This window comes from Engystomops pustulosus, chromosome 5 (assembly GCF_040894005.1).
Source record: "Engystomops pustulosus chromosome 5, aEngPut4.maternal, whole genome shotgun sequence".
NCBI lineage: Eukaryota > Metazoa > Chordata > Amphibia > Anura > Leptodactylidae > Engystomops > Engystomops pustulosus.
In genome coordinates this window covers 47,625,308-47,640,682 of record NC_092415.1, presented here as the reverse complement: position 1 = coordinate 47,640,682, position 15,375 = coordinate 47,625,308, and the positions used below count along the sequence as shown (strand labels likewise).

General features: G+C 42.7%; 1 long non-coding RNA gene across 1 annotated transcript in view; it reads right to left on the bottom strand.

Moving 5' to 3' along the window:
• The window catches only part of LOC140133999 (uncharacterized), a 35,866-nt gene extending 21,123 nt beyond the window's left edge, over window positions 1-14,743 (bottom strand). The window contains exon 1 of the long non-coding RNA XR_011856018.1: window positions 14,674-14,743. This is a non-coding gene — a long non-coding RNA (uncharacterized lncRNA). The remainder of the gene's footprint in view (window positions 1-14,673) is intronic.
• Window positions 14,744-15,375: the final 632 nt, after the last annotated feature.

The window sequence follows — 15,375 nt, the reverse complement described above, 5'->3', positions numbered from 1 at the left end:
TACTTCCTTCATATTGGATACCACCTCATTCCTGAACACCATTAAAGAATTAGATAACATCACTTCGTCTGATATACTGGTTACGCAAAATGATTCATCCATTTCAGTCGAATTGATTGAGAGTTTTTACTTGAAATGTTGGACATAGTGTTGTCAGCAAATTATTTCCTGATACATGATGATACTACTTGCAAAAGAGGGGAACGGCCATGGGGTCGAATGTGGCCCCGCCCTCCGCAAATTGCTACATGATAGCATTTAAGGAAGATCATGTGTTTAACAATGCTCTCTTTATTCAATACGCCAAACTTTGGCGTTGTTTTATAGATGATGTCTTTTGCGTATGGGCGGGGCCACATGAGACACTGGACCAGTTCCTGTTGCACCTCAATTCAATCCATGACGAATTGCAATTTACCATGTCGAGCAGTAATGAGGAGATCAACTTTCTCGACACAATGGTTTTTAAAAATTCAGATGGCACATTGGGTACAGATTTATTTAGGAAGAGTACAGACAGGAATAGTGTTTTGCACTACAGAAGCAATCATCCATACTCGACCAAAAAATCTGTACCTAAATCGCAATTGCAACGAGTGTGCAGAATTGTCTCTGATGAAACCACGAAAGAAAATAGACTAGATGAAATGGAACTCAGGTTTCGTAATAGAGGTTATCCACCCCATTTACTGAAAGAAATATTTTTGTAGGATGGGTGGCCAGTGGATGGTCGCGCTGCTATTCAGAATTTGGTATATCAATAAAGCATTACATGCGTAGCAATAGTAGTTCATTAAATGAAAGACATTTATTTCACATAAAAACAGTAGATTTACAAATTCATAGGTTTTGGGATTGGACGACGCGTTTCGGGGTGGATTGACCCCTTCTTCAGGTCCACAAGGTTCTGTAGGTCGTAATAGTGTATTGTCAGATTTTTTAAAATATACAGAAGTACAATTTATAATTTCATAAAATTTCTTAAAAGGTAACATTGTTGTCTATAGTGAAAAATATATTTAGATACATAAAACAAAGTTAAAAGATATGCTGATAGGTAAGAGCGATCATTGTAATAAAACCAATGTTTAGAGGTTCAAAATCGTTATTATAACAAAGAACAAAGCATCTGTTGTTACAATTCATAAAACTCATAGGTGAGTGTACTGACCTTTATGTGTGTCAGAAATCACATGTGAAAACTCTTTTTTTCGGGAGGTAAGTACTGTTTTATGAACACTGAAAGCAAAGAGTGGGGCGTATTAATAGAGGAACAGTTACCTGTTGGTTATGGGACAGGGGGGAGGTTTGTATGATGTCTAACCTTTTAAGCGCTACGCCGAGATTTGGGCCAATTATCAGGTATCGAGTTGGTCTGTTACCTGTGATGCTGTGGGGATATCAATAGAATCATCATTGGGATAAGGTTGGTTTTTTTTTTTTTTTTTTCTTTTTTTTTCCCGAGAGATTCAGGTGGTGGGTAAGGTAGTGTACTTACATGGTTATATGGTCCGGTTCAGTCAGCAGCAGCGAGTTGAATGATCGCTGATGCTGTTGACAGGGGATTTAAGTAGGGCCGGGGCGGAGTGAGCGCTTGCGCTCTACGAGTGGAGGGGAGGTGTGCTGTGCGCATGCGCAGCCACCGCCGTCGGAGGATCCGGAGACCTCAGCGGAATCTACACTGTGGGCATCATGTATGTAGTCGTTACGAGTTAGTAGCGTTTTGTCTATGCAGCTATATAGTAGTAGGTGGCAAAAGAGGTTGATCTAAAAGTCAGAGGGCTAGAGTGGAGTGGAGTGGGTACTTTGATGTAGGGGAGAATCATAATGGTATTGTGTGGTAGGTATGTCCCAGGACATGATGAGGACATCTGAGAGATTGGGGGTCTCTATATAGTAAACTTGGTGGGGTATTTAGATTTTTTCAATGCTTTCATTAAGGCCATAGGGGTTCATGGTGTTAAGTTTATATATCCAATAATTTTCTCTCTTAATGAGTTGCTGTAATCTGTTGGGATGGTATTTGGGGATCTGTTCTATTATGGTGGCTTTGGCTAGAGTAAAATCCTTGTCATGGTGTGTTTTGAAGTGTCTGGAGATACTGTGTAACTGGTAACCTGCTTTTGTTTTGCTCCGGAGCAAAACAAAAGCAGGTTACCAGTTACACAGTATCTCCAGACACTTCAAAACACACCATGACAAGGATTTTACTCTAGCCAAAGCCACCATAATAGAACAGATCCCCAAATACCATCCCAACAGATTACAGCAACTCATTAAGAGAGAAAATTATTGGATATATAAACTTAACACCATGAACCCCTATGGCCTTAATGAAAGCATTGAAAAAATCTAAATACCCCACCAAGTTTACTATATAGAGACCCCCAATCTCTCAGATGTCCTCATCATGTCCTGGGACATACCTACCACACAATACCATTATGATTCTCCCCTACATCAAAGTACCCACTCCACTCCACTCTAGCCCTCTGACTTTTAGATCAACCTCTTTTGCCACCTACTACTATATAGCTGCATAGACAAAACGCTACTAACTCGTAACGACTACATACATGATGCCCACAGTGTAGATTCCGCTGAGGTCTCCGGATCCTCCGACGGCGGTGGCTGCGCATGCGCACAGCACACCTCCCCTCCACTCGTAGAGCGCAAGCGCTCACTCCGCCCCGGCCCTACTTAAATCCCCTGTCAACAGCATCAGCGATCATTCAACTCGCTGCTGCTGACTGAACCAGACCATATAACCATGTAAGTACACTACCTTACCCACCACCTGAATCTCTCGGAAAAAAAAAAGAAAAAAAAAAAAAAAAACAACCTTATCCCAATGATGATTCTATTGATATCCCCACAGCATCACAGGTAACAGACCAACTCGATACCTGATAATTGGCCCAAATCTCGGCGTAGCGCTTAAAAGGTTAGACATCATACAAACCTCCCCCCTGTCCCATAACCAACAGGTAACTGTTCCTCTATTAATACGCCCCACTCTTTGCTTTCAGTGTTCATAAAACAGTACTTACCTCCCGAAAAAAAGAGTTTTCACATGTGATTTCTGACACACATAAAGGTCAGTACACTCACCTATGAGTTTTATGAATTGTAACAACAGATGCTTTGTTCTTTGTTATAATAACGATTTTGAACCTCTAAACATTGGTTTTATTACAATGATCGCTCTTACCTATCAGCATATCTTTTAACTTTGTTTTATGTATCTAAATATATTTTTCACTATAGACAACAATGTTACCTTTTAAGAAATTTTATGAAATTATAAATTGTACTTCTGTATATTTTAAAAAATCTGACAATACACTATTACGACCTACAGAACCTTGTGGACCTGAAGAAGGGGTCAATCCACCCCGAAACGCGTCGTCCAATCCCAAAACCTATGAATTTGTAAATCTACTGTTTTTATGTGAAATAAATGTCTTTCATTTAATGAACTACTATTGCTACGCATGTAATGCTTTATTGATATACCAAATTCTGAATAGCAGCGCGACCATCCACTGGCCACCCATCCTACAAAAATATTTCTGCATATCAGGACTTGTTCCTGTAAACCAGAGGACGCAGCAGCTAAACAAAATAATATCCTCTACAGAATCTTTCTCTAAATATCTCTCCTATTCCCCTATACATCCTAGGAGCGCGGTGAAATCCCTTGAAATAATTTACTGAAAGAGACACGGGACGCACCACTACATCCCGAACCAACAATGATAAGAGGATTGTTTTTAGTCACCAACACTACTAAGATCGATACCATTGTCAGGAAACATTGGTACATTCTCAGGACGGCCTATCCTGACATACAGGAATTTAACAATCCACCACTGATCAGTAACAAAAAGGCACCATCCCTACATAATAGATTGATACGTGCGGACATGGGGGGTAACAGAAAGCTGACACGACAAACCTTTTTAGCTACACAGAAAAGAGGTACATTCCCATGTCTAACTTGTTCCGAATGTTCCAATGTACTGAAAGGTGATGTTGTCTATCACCCCCACACTGGACAAGCGTTCAAAATTCAAGGTTATCACACCTGTAATTCACAAAATGTCGTTTATTCAATTAAATGTCCTTGTGGTTACTTGTACATTGGGGAAACGATGAAAACACGCATCAACAAACATAAATCTACTATTAGATGTAAAAATGAGCTGTTACCAATCCCTCACCATTTTCTCCAAAGGAAACATACCATTTCCCAACTTAAATTTCAAGTTCTGGAACAGATTGAAGTTCCAAGGAGGGGTGGCAATGTTAAAATGCTTCTTCGACGCCGGGAGGCATATTGGATACATGTGCTCGGTACACTCGAACCGAAGGGGTTAAACCGAGATTATGATCTTTCCAGCATGTTATGATTTATATCGCTATTTGTTCACTAATATTAATTTAGTTTTTTGTCTTATACTTTCTCCTAGAAACGTAATCAAAATGATACGAATACCTGACGTCACTACGTCACACCTCGGACCACGGGATTCCGGAAGGATGTGACGTCAGTGGGCAGGACATGTGAGGAATCACTTTGTATTTAAATGTATCTATGTCAGTTGTTTGTTTATGGTTGATAAAGGCTCATAGTAGGAGCCGAAAACGCATTCCCGCTGATGTTCCTGCATTGATGTATACCTTTCCTCATCATTAAAATTTAAGCATCAGAATCTGCGAGTGCCGGGATTTCTTCATTTATATTTACCTGGCTCTGTCCGTACCCGGAGCACCGCATATTCCCGGACGTGCCATCCATCTATTTACCATGACACAAAACCCTGGCACGTTAAGTGCCTGTTTAGCTTTGTGGACATATTGGACCACATTACTCTATAAAATTCAATATATTCAGCATTTCTGGGCAGAGGTGAGAGATCTGCTTTAAAGTTTTCTCTCCTACACCATATGTTTTATTTACTCAATGAGGGAGATTTATCATTAGAAAGGCTCTTTGCAATAGTTCTATGACTGCCTTTGGAGCTCCACTGCTTTTCAGATTTATTAACTTGGAGTTGGCCCTTTAATAAATCTCCCTAGCAGTGGTTGTATAAGCTACTACTTCTGAGCGGCAGGAAAAGGACCTTTGAGATTTTTTTGCCCTAATCTCTCTCCTCGGGGGAATACAACATGACCTGAATATCCTTACTGCAGGTCAATGCCTTATTGTGCAATGCTGGAAAAGGTCACTCCCCCCACCGCACAAACCTTTCAGCCAGAAAAAGGGAAGTGCGTAGAATAGAATCCATGACGACATCTCTGGATAACAAAACTAATCTTTTCACCGAGAACTGGGAGCCTTGGGATGCGTATTAGTTAACAGTGTTAAATCAGACTGGAGATTGATCATTTTTCCAAGTAGGCAATGCTTTTTATTGCCACCACCCTTACCATACATTTTCCCCCTTGTGCATATGTCCTGTGTCTTTTCTTTTGTTGCTCCTGTACTGGAAGGTATAACTGCCTGCTATCATTATTGCAGAACAATTTCATACTGCTGTAAAGAATATTCTGACCACCATTTTGTGAACTTGTTTAGTATTCTTATTGCATGTTCTTTGACTGTATAATGCAACAAATCAAATGTCTTGTTGGCCATGAGTGGCCTCTTCTTTATCTCTGTTTTATTGTCATAATATATGTTCAAACCCTGTTACTTGAAAAATTGTCAATACAAATACAGTTAAATAAATATATATATTTCCAGCCTTTGCTAAGTAGTAAAGTAATTTTTTTCCCCAGAATATTGCAGAACCTTCTGGTTTTGCACTATTTGTCATCCCATAACAATGCACAGTTGATATATCTGGCTTTTTTGTAAGTCTACTGCTGTTTTCTGTTATACAGTTAGACAGTGAGATCAGACACTTTAAGACATTTGTCAATGCTGTAAACTCAAAGAACCATAGAATGACAGATAAAAGGAAAAGAAGTAACCAAAGACTAGATACCATATTGCTGCTGTATGGAAGGTTTAGTTACTTTGGTTCCTTTGAAATATATACTTCAGAAAAATACTTGTTAAAAGCTTTCTGTATCACCGTAATGGTAAAATAACATTTCAACATTGAAGAGAGTATGATTGAAGTGGATGGATTAAACAGTATATTAATATCTTTGACTTCTCGTATATGACATCTAAATCCATTTGGTGTAGCTTACAATTGAGTTTTTATGAAGAAACCTTTACCAATATATTTGCAGGTTGACAGCTGGTGGGAGCTGGTGCCATTTATAAGGAGGATTATATCAGAATAAGAATGTCTCCGAGGATGACACACCTCTCAGTAATGGATCCTGTTGTAAGAGATATGCTTGATGTTGAAGACACTTAGATTGAAATGAGGTGTTTTCCAGTATAAATAACTCAACAGAATTGAAAATCCATATAATGAATAGCTAAGGGGAAAAGGCAGGTAGGGGATAAACAATAGCCGTCTCCCTCCATTTGGATATAGATGGCCTGAAATTCTCATAAGCAAAACCAGTTATTGTATATGTTACTTTGAATTTCATATAAATGTTAGATCTTTCTTTGTGATCTATAACATCCACTCATTGCCAGAAGTAAAATACTTTCAAATGCATGGATTAAAGGAAAGCGCTGCTAGAAAACCAGCTTAACCTACAGGAGGTAAAACGGAAGCTCAGAAAAACATATGATGAAAAATATCTTATACTCTTAAAATATAGTAGAAATAGTAAATATGATATGAGTATGGAGTGGTCTAAAGATTTCGGTGGCTGTGGTGGAACTATGTTAGAGGTGGGATCAAGTTGTAATAAAGCAGAAGTGGTTAGCAAGAAGTGCAATTCCTGTTACTGTAAAAATATAACACAAGTTCCATCATTTTAATATTCTTAGACGAGGCTCTTAATGGTCTAATTAAAACCCCAGCAATAATAATAAACCTAATTAAAACATTTGCAGGAAAAAAACTAAACAAGATAGATTTTTTATTTGAAATCTCTGTTTTAGAGGACTAAAATGAGATATATACCAACATCCAGAACAATTGGAACAACATTGTTTTAGACCAATTCAATTTGGATCCAATCTAAATGAATCTAGAATGGTTTTCTCATCTCCAGTGGAAACTTCTCTTATAAACAGTTACATATTTAATGGCAAAGTGCAACACCTTTGTTCCTGCTCATCAGCTTTACTCTAGTTACCATAGTGGCATGGGAAGGAGTAAAAGTCCTGGAGGAATGCTGTGATTTCATGTGATCAGATACATACATGGGGTATGTGTTTCAAATGTAACTGGGTAAAGGACCCCACATGACATCACCCTGGTGCCATGATATGAAGTGCTGAATGCTGAGAAGGTATGGGGCTTGGGAAGGAGTAAATTATTTATGGAAAATTCTTTTTAGCTAAAAGAAGGGTGTCAGTTAGTTTATAGTTCTCTACAGGAACTGTAGCTGTTTTTGTGAAAATGAGATGAAAGGTTCCCTTTAAATACATGCAAATATATATGTAGGCAACACATTTAAGCATAATCAGCAAAAATAGCTTCCTGATTTTACCTTTTTGTAATAAAGAATAAGATTTGTTCAGTGAGTGAACAACAGGTGCAGGGGCAGACTCTAAACCACCAGGGACAGTCATCATAAAAAAATTACCACATGCTTGTCCATACTTGCTCAATATATTATCATCGATTCAGCTGTTGCCTCATAAACATACCTTATATTGTGTTGAATGCAGGTATTTTATGACTAGATATGGATATATACTGTTCTACAGGCCAGAAGCTGCTGCACATTTGAGGATACAAGGTAGTTATAGCCTTTTGTTACAAATGAGGCTTCTGTTGGGATTTGTTCTAAACATATCAGTGACTTAAAATACAGTTGTAATCTTTTACCATATTGGCTGTAAACCTAAGCAGTGAGACACCCGGCTATGTTTTATCAATAGAGATGAGTGAACACACTCGTCCGAGCTTGATGCTCGTTCGAGCATTAGAGTACTCGAAACTGCTCGTTGCTCAGACGAATATTTCGCCAGCTCGAGAAAATGGCATCTCCCGCCGTTTTGATTTTTGCAGGGTTAGCGTTAGGCTGTTAAATTAGCTTACTGTTAGGCAGGAGTAAGTCTACAAGAACCCAACAGCCCTTGTTAGGGCTAGAATATCTTTGCTTGTGGCTGGGCTTGCTGGCACTAGTAGTGCAGTTAGTACCATATTGTGACAAATTTGCAGGGAGACTTGCGAACGTTCTATTTAGCTCTTAGTGACACACATATCCATCTCAAACACCTAAGTGGGACAATTTATTAGGGGTTTGATTGAAATAGGCACAGTCTGCCGATTTTTTTTTCTTTCAAAGCTGAAGGTCATCACAGGCACAGCACAAAATCCTGTTGTGTGCTGTCAGTGTAGGTAAGAAACTAGCCATAGCAATCATCATCATCTTCTGTGGTTGCTGTGGGATTTCTTCTAATCGTTTTGTTAAAAAAAAAACAAAAATTTTTTTTACAGTTTACACTTTAATTTTGAAAATGTTGAACCCGAGGGCTAGGGGTAGGGGTAGAGGATGAGGGCGTGGGCATCCAACTACTGCAGGGGTCATAGGCCGTGGTCCTGGGCGGGGTGAGACACCACCTGTTGATGAGGGAGCAGGGGAAAGCCGCAGAGCTACACTCCCTAGCTTAATTTCTCAAGTTACTGGGACTAATGGCAGAGCACTGTTGAGGCCAGAACAGTGAGAACAGGTGACGTCGTGGATTGTGGACAATGCTTCTAGCCATTTGTCCACCAGTCAGTCTTCCACGCAGTTCACCCATGTCACCGAAATCAGCACTCCTCCAGCTCCTCCACCTTAGCCTCCTTCCCCCCAGTCTGCCCCCTCCCAGGAAAATTTGGCATTTGAAATGGCATACACTAAGGAACTGTTTTCTGGACCCTTCCAAGAGTCACAAACCACTTGTCCGATTGCTGCTGAGCTCTTTCCTGATGCCCAGGTTTTCCACCGGTCGCAGTCTGTGGGTGATGATGACATTGTTGACGTAGTGGAAGAAGTGTGTAACATCGGACGATGAGGAGACATGGTTGTCAGACAGTGGTGAAGTTGTTGTCAGGGCAGGAAGTCCGGGTGAACACAGTGCTTCTGAGACGGAGGCGAGTCCTCGACAAGAACAGGTTGGAAGAGGCAGTGGTGGGGCCAGACGGAGAGACAGGGCCAGAGCTGGTGCATCAGCGCCAAATGTTTCACGTAGTGAAGCTCCTGTGACGAGGGCTAGATTTTCGGAAGTCTGGAGGTTCTTTAAAGAAACACCGGATGACCGACGGACTGTGGTGTGCAACCTGTGCCACACCAGGATCAGCAGGGGTTCCACCACTACCAGCTTAACCACCACCAGTATGCGCAGGCATATGAAAGCTAAACACTCCACTCAATTGAACCAAGGCCGTTCACCTCCGGCCAGGCACACCACTGCTCCTTCCCCTGTGTTATCTGCTGCCTCTGCTAGTCAGCCCCCTGCCCAGGACCCCGGCCCAAACACCTCCCATGCGAAAACCACACCTTTGCCTCCACGATCCTCCACAGCATCCACCCATGTCTCCATGTGCAGCGTTCAGCTGTCTATACCCCAGACGCTGGAGCGCAAGAGAAAATACAGTGCAACCCACCCACACGCCCAAGCCCTCAACGTCCACATCTCTAAATTACTCAGCCTGGAGATGCTGTCCCATAGGCTGGTAGAGACCGAGGCCTTTTGAAACCTCATGGCGGCGGCCGCCCCTCGGTATTCGGTCCCCAGCCGCCACTACTTTTCCCGATGTGCCGTCCCAGCCCTACACAAGCACATGTCAGACAACATCATCCGTGCCCTGACCAATGCCGTTTCTGACAAGGTCCACTTGACCACGGACACGTGGATGAGTGCTGCCGGGCAGGGCCACTGTATATCCCTGACGGCACATTGGGTTAACTTGGTGGAGGCTGGGACCGAGTCTGACCCTGGAGCTGGTCTTATACTGCCGACACCGAGGATTGCGGGGCATACCTCAGTCCAGGTCTCTCAGGCCTACTATGCCTCCTCCTCCTCCCACCCCTCCTCCACCTCCTCCTCCGAATTACCATCCGTGGGCATGGCGCCATCAGTCGGTAGCTATAGGCACAGCAGCAGTGCTAAGCGACAGCAGGCAGTGCTCAAACTGCTGAGCCTAGGCGATAAAAGGCACACCCCCCAAGAGCTATTACAGGGCATCATGGCGCAGACTGATCTGTGGCTGGCACTGCTGAACCTGAAGCCAGGTATGGTTGTGTGTGACAACGGCCGTAACCTGGTGGCGGCTCTGCATCTCGGCAGACTGACACATGTGCCATGCCTGGCCCATGTGTTAAATCTCGTAGTTCAGCGGTTCCTCAAGACATATCCCAATCTGTCTGATTTGCTCACGAAGGTGCGCCGCATCTGTGCGCATTTCAGGAAGTCCAGCACAGATGCTGCCACTCTCAGGGCACTGCCCGCTCACCGACTGTTCTGCGACGTGCCCACGAGGTGGAATTCAACATTAACCATGTTATCCAGAGTTTACCAGCAGCGCAGAGCAATTGTTGACTGCCAGATGTCAACTTCCACCAGAACTGGTAGTCAGGTCAGTCAGCTTCCTCAAATCTACAATGAGGAGTGGACATGGATGTCTGATATCTGTCAGGTGCTGAGCAACTTTGAGGAGTCAATACAGATGGTCAGTGGCGATGCCGGCATCATCAGCCTCACCATCCCGCTGCTTGGCCTGTTGAAAAACTCTCTGGTCAGCATGAAGTCGGAAGCTTTGCGCTCGTCACAAGAGATGGGGGAAGAAGATTCCCTTGTTGATAGCCAAAGCACCCTCAGGTCTGTTTCTCAGCGCATATCGGAGGAGGTGGAAGAGGAAGATGAGGAGGAAGAGGAGGAGAATGTTGGCGAGACAGAAGAGGGAAGCATTGCTCAGTCCTTCACTGTTCAGCGTGTATGGGCAGAAGAAGAGGAGTTGGAGGAGTTGGAGGAGGAGGAAATGGACAGTCAGGCCAGTGAGTGGAGTGAATTCTTGTGAGTTGGGACTCTGGCGCATATGGCAGATTTCATGCTAGGCTGCCTATCCCGTGACCCTCGCGTTCAAAGAATTTATTCCAGCACCGATTACTGGGTATTCACTCTCCTGGACCCACGGTACAAGCAAAATCTTTCCACTCTCATCCCTGGAGAGGAAAGGAATGTGAGAATGCATGAATTCCAGCAGGCCCTGGTGCACAAGCCGAAACAGTATTTCCCTTCTGACAGCGCTAGCGGCAGAGGGCGTACTTCTGCGGGACAAGTAGCGAGGGAGAGTAGGCGAGCAGGCAGCTTGTCCAGCACTGGCAGGGGTACGCTTTACAAGGCCTTTGCCAGTTTTATGTCACCCCAGCAAGACACTGTCACCTGTCCCCAGTCTCGGCAGAGTAGGGCTGATCTTTACAGAAAGATGGTGAGGGAGTACGTAGCTGATCATACCATCGTCCTAAATGATCACACAGCTCCCTACAACTACTGGGTTTCAAAGCTGGACATGTGGCACGAACTGGCGCTGTACGCCTTGGAGGTTCTTGCCTGCCCTGCCGCTCGTGTGTTGTCTGAGCGGGTTTTCAGTGCAGCTGGTGGCATCATCACCAATAAGCGTACACGCCAGTCGACTGACAGCACTGACAGGCTGACGCTTATCAAGATGAATAAAGCCAGGATTTCCATTCTCCACCAGGTGAAAGAAGCTCAACCTGAATAACCGCCATAACCAAGCCAATTACTTATAAGAACAGTACTACACTTGATCTTATACAAAAGTTTCTTAGAAGTGCTGTTTGTAGCCCCCGCCTGCTTTAAAAATTATATTTTTTTCAAAGTAAACGCTTCTGGCCCCCAGGCCCATTTTGGTTGGGGAGGAGCCGAGAGGCAGGGGTTTGGACAGGCGAAAACTCGCCTGGCAGCGGACCGCCAGCTCCATCCCAAGATCCAACTAACATCGTTTGAACTGCCGCAACCTTCAACCCACAACCTATAACCTTTTACCTCTAAAATTTATCTTTTCACTCCTCTTTTCTCACCTCCTTACGTTCACCTCGAGTGCCATAACCGTACATAGCAGCCTCCAGATGCCGTCTCTACAGCTGCCTCCAGACGCCGTCTCCATAGCTGCCTTCACACGTTGTCTCCTTAGCAGCCTCCAGACGTCGTCTCCATAGCTGCCTCCAAAAGTTGTCTCCATAGCTGCCTCCACATGTCTTCCCCTTAGCAAACAAGCTGTATCAGGCTAATTTTTTGGGTGTTTCACCAGATATATACTGTCAACCTTTTTTCACATAGGGAATCATTTCAGCGCTTCTTGCTCACCTCCTTTGGTTCCTCTCTGCTGCTATAACCAGGCCAAATACTGATACGTACAGTACTACATGTTATCCTCGCCAAAAGGAATTTTTTAAATTGGTTTGAAGCCTGAGTCCATTTGGGGCATGTCGCCATGACACTCTCTAGCCTGCCGCTGCCTCCGCATGCCGTCCCCTATAGTGTCAGGGTCAATTATTGGGTGTTTTAGATGCTATCTCGCCTCACTCGGTCACTCTGTCATCACCATGCTGTTGCCCTATAATGGTGCGATTAGGCAGCCTCAGAGGTATCCATGCATGATATTCCTGCTGTTTCCTGTCCATTTCCGTGGTATTTCCATCATTTTCTGAGGTTTCCAGGTGTTTGGCCAAGCTTCCCTGTGCAGACCCTTGGTCCCCTTGAAAAATGCTTGAGTCTCCCATTGACTTCAATGGGGTTCGTTATTCGAAACGAGCACTCAAGCATAAGGAAAAGTTTGACTCGAGTAACGAGCACTCGAGCATTTTAGTTCTCGCTCATCTCTATTTATCACCATTGATTCAATATCTATACACGTGGTCCCCTACTTAAGAACACCCGACTTACAGACAACCCATAGTTACAAACAGCCCTCCAGATGTTGGTAATCTTGTACGTAACTGCCTGTACATGTAGATTTGTAAAAATGACATAGGGATTGCTTTTTCATTAGGTTATCCATGGTCAGCCACATCACCATGATAGGGAGCTTACCTGATAAAAAATTCTGCATCACCTTCACTTCCTTAACAAATTATTACCGCAACCTCGTCCATATTTAGATTTCAATCTCCATTTCTAATCTTTATTAGAAATCAGAGAATAATGTAGCATAGTAATATCAGAGAGACGCAGAGAGGATACAGATTTCTGCTACAGTTCATTCATTTATGAAATCATATACAAGAAAGCAGTTGAGAAACTTGAAAAATGTTTCCTATAATACATACATATCCAATAAGTTTAATTCATATATTTAATTTTGTAACAATGCATACAATGTATACAGTACTATGTTGCACTTCAGTTGTATTGTTTGTATTTATTAACCTTGTATTTTTTTTTTTTTTGGTGTAAGGATGGTGTTATATAAAGTGATCTATAAAATTGCCCTGAAAGACTAAATCTACATGAATTACATGACCATGTATATGGATTTTCCCATTACAATTTTCATTACCCTAAACCACCGGGATGTTTTAAAAAAAAATGAAAACAAATACTGGCACCTCAATAGATGGGTTAAGCAATCTTTATAAAATACACCTAGAAAATAACATACATTTATTAACATAAAATAATATAATAAATCAACTTGCAGGGACCTTGCTAGGAATCTAAAATGTTCTTGGTATATTGGTAAAGGGACAATGGGGGACATTTACTTAAAGTGTCAGTGTCTGCATTGGCTTTGTTACCGACCTGCTCTCGGAAAGAAGACACACATTTAATATTGTGGAGCTGTGCAGAGACATTTCTGGCGCCGAGACCATTTTCTGTCCCTGGGACCAAAATCTGTCCCGAGCACCAGAAATGTGTCCAACAGTCCCTGCTAGACCAGTTTTCTTTTGGTCTACTTTCCGCCAGTTTACAGCGCCCAAAAAGGGCTGCGACACATATTAATTGTGTCTGAGTTTCCACTCCGCCAAAGCCACGCCCCTTTTCGGAGAAGAGTCGGAGCAGACGGAAAAAGTCATTTTTTTCTGTCCCCGACAGCTAATAAATAGGTAGGAGAGCAGAAGATGCGGTGAGAATGCCACAAAACTGGCGGAAACACCATAGTAAATGTCCCCCAATATCTTTTCAAACCTTTAGGATAGGCAAATATTATTATGATTGTATAACACAAAAATGTTATATAATCACAAAAAATGGAGAATATAATCACAAAAAATAGTCCGAAGATAAGATGGAGTGCATACTCACAATTGAAGCTTGAGTTATAGAATACAAATATAGAATACAAAGATAAACTGGACACGTGTGTCAGTAATATCGCACGTGGCTCCAGCGTCCCGGAGTAAGTAAAGAAAGCCGACTGTGTTGTTGATTCCACACATGCGCAGTAAGGTTTTTAGACAAACCTCAAATACCAGCCAGTGCAGATTAGACTCACGTATCACTATTTTTGAAAAAACCCTTCACCTTTGTAGGGAATTAGATTTGGTTCCTTTACAACCTATGATGACCATCATGTCTTGGTTATCTTTTAGCAGTTATGATTTAACTGTTATTAAAGTCAGTAAAGGACGTACCATTGATGCAACATACACCTCTGCACAGGGGTACTGTAGGTAGAAAGTCCTGTAAGTCAGACTGGTTTGGTCCAGCCCTCAGTACCCCCCCAGGATCAACTGATTCCAACTGGCTGAATGGATGGAAAGGTCATTAGTATAAATGAGCTGGAAGTTTCTTTGCTTATTTCAGACAGAATTATTCAAATATGAAGCATTATGTTGCACAAGTCATAGGACTACACCAAGGAAGGAAATACAGTTGTAACATTGTCCAGGAATCTTTTGGCAGTTCCTTGAATTTATTTTAATATATAGGGCAGCACGGTGGCTGAGTGGGTAGCACTTCTGCCTTGCAGCACTGGGGGCCTGGGTTCAATTCCCACCCAGGTCAACATCTGCAAAGAGTTTGTATGTTCTCTCAGTGTTTGCGTGGGTTTCCACCTGGTTCTCTGGTTTCCTCTTACACTCCAAAACCTACTAGTAGGCTGTTTAGATTGTGATCCCCAGGGGGACAGGGACCAATGTGGCATGCTTTGTGCAGCGCTGTGTAATTCTGTGTGCGCTATATAAATAAAAAATTATTATTATTATTATGGTTGGAGTGCCATCCATGGCACAGTCTACAGTCCATGAAATCCACCAATCACATGGTCTGTGAGCCACAGACCGAGAATGGTCATGTGTTTAGCCCTTACATGCAGGGAGTGCCAGCAGTACTGT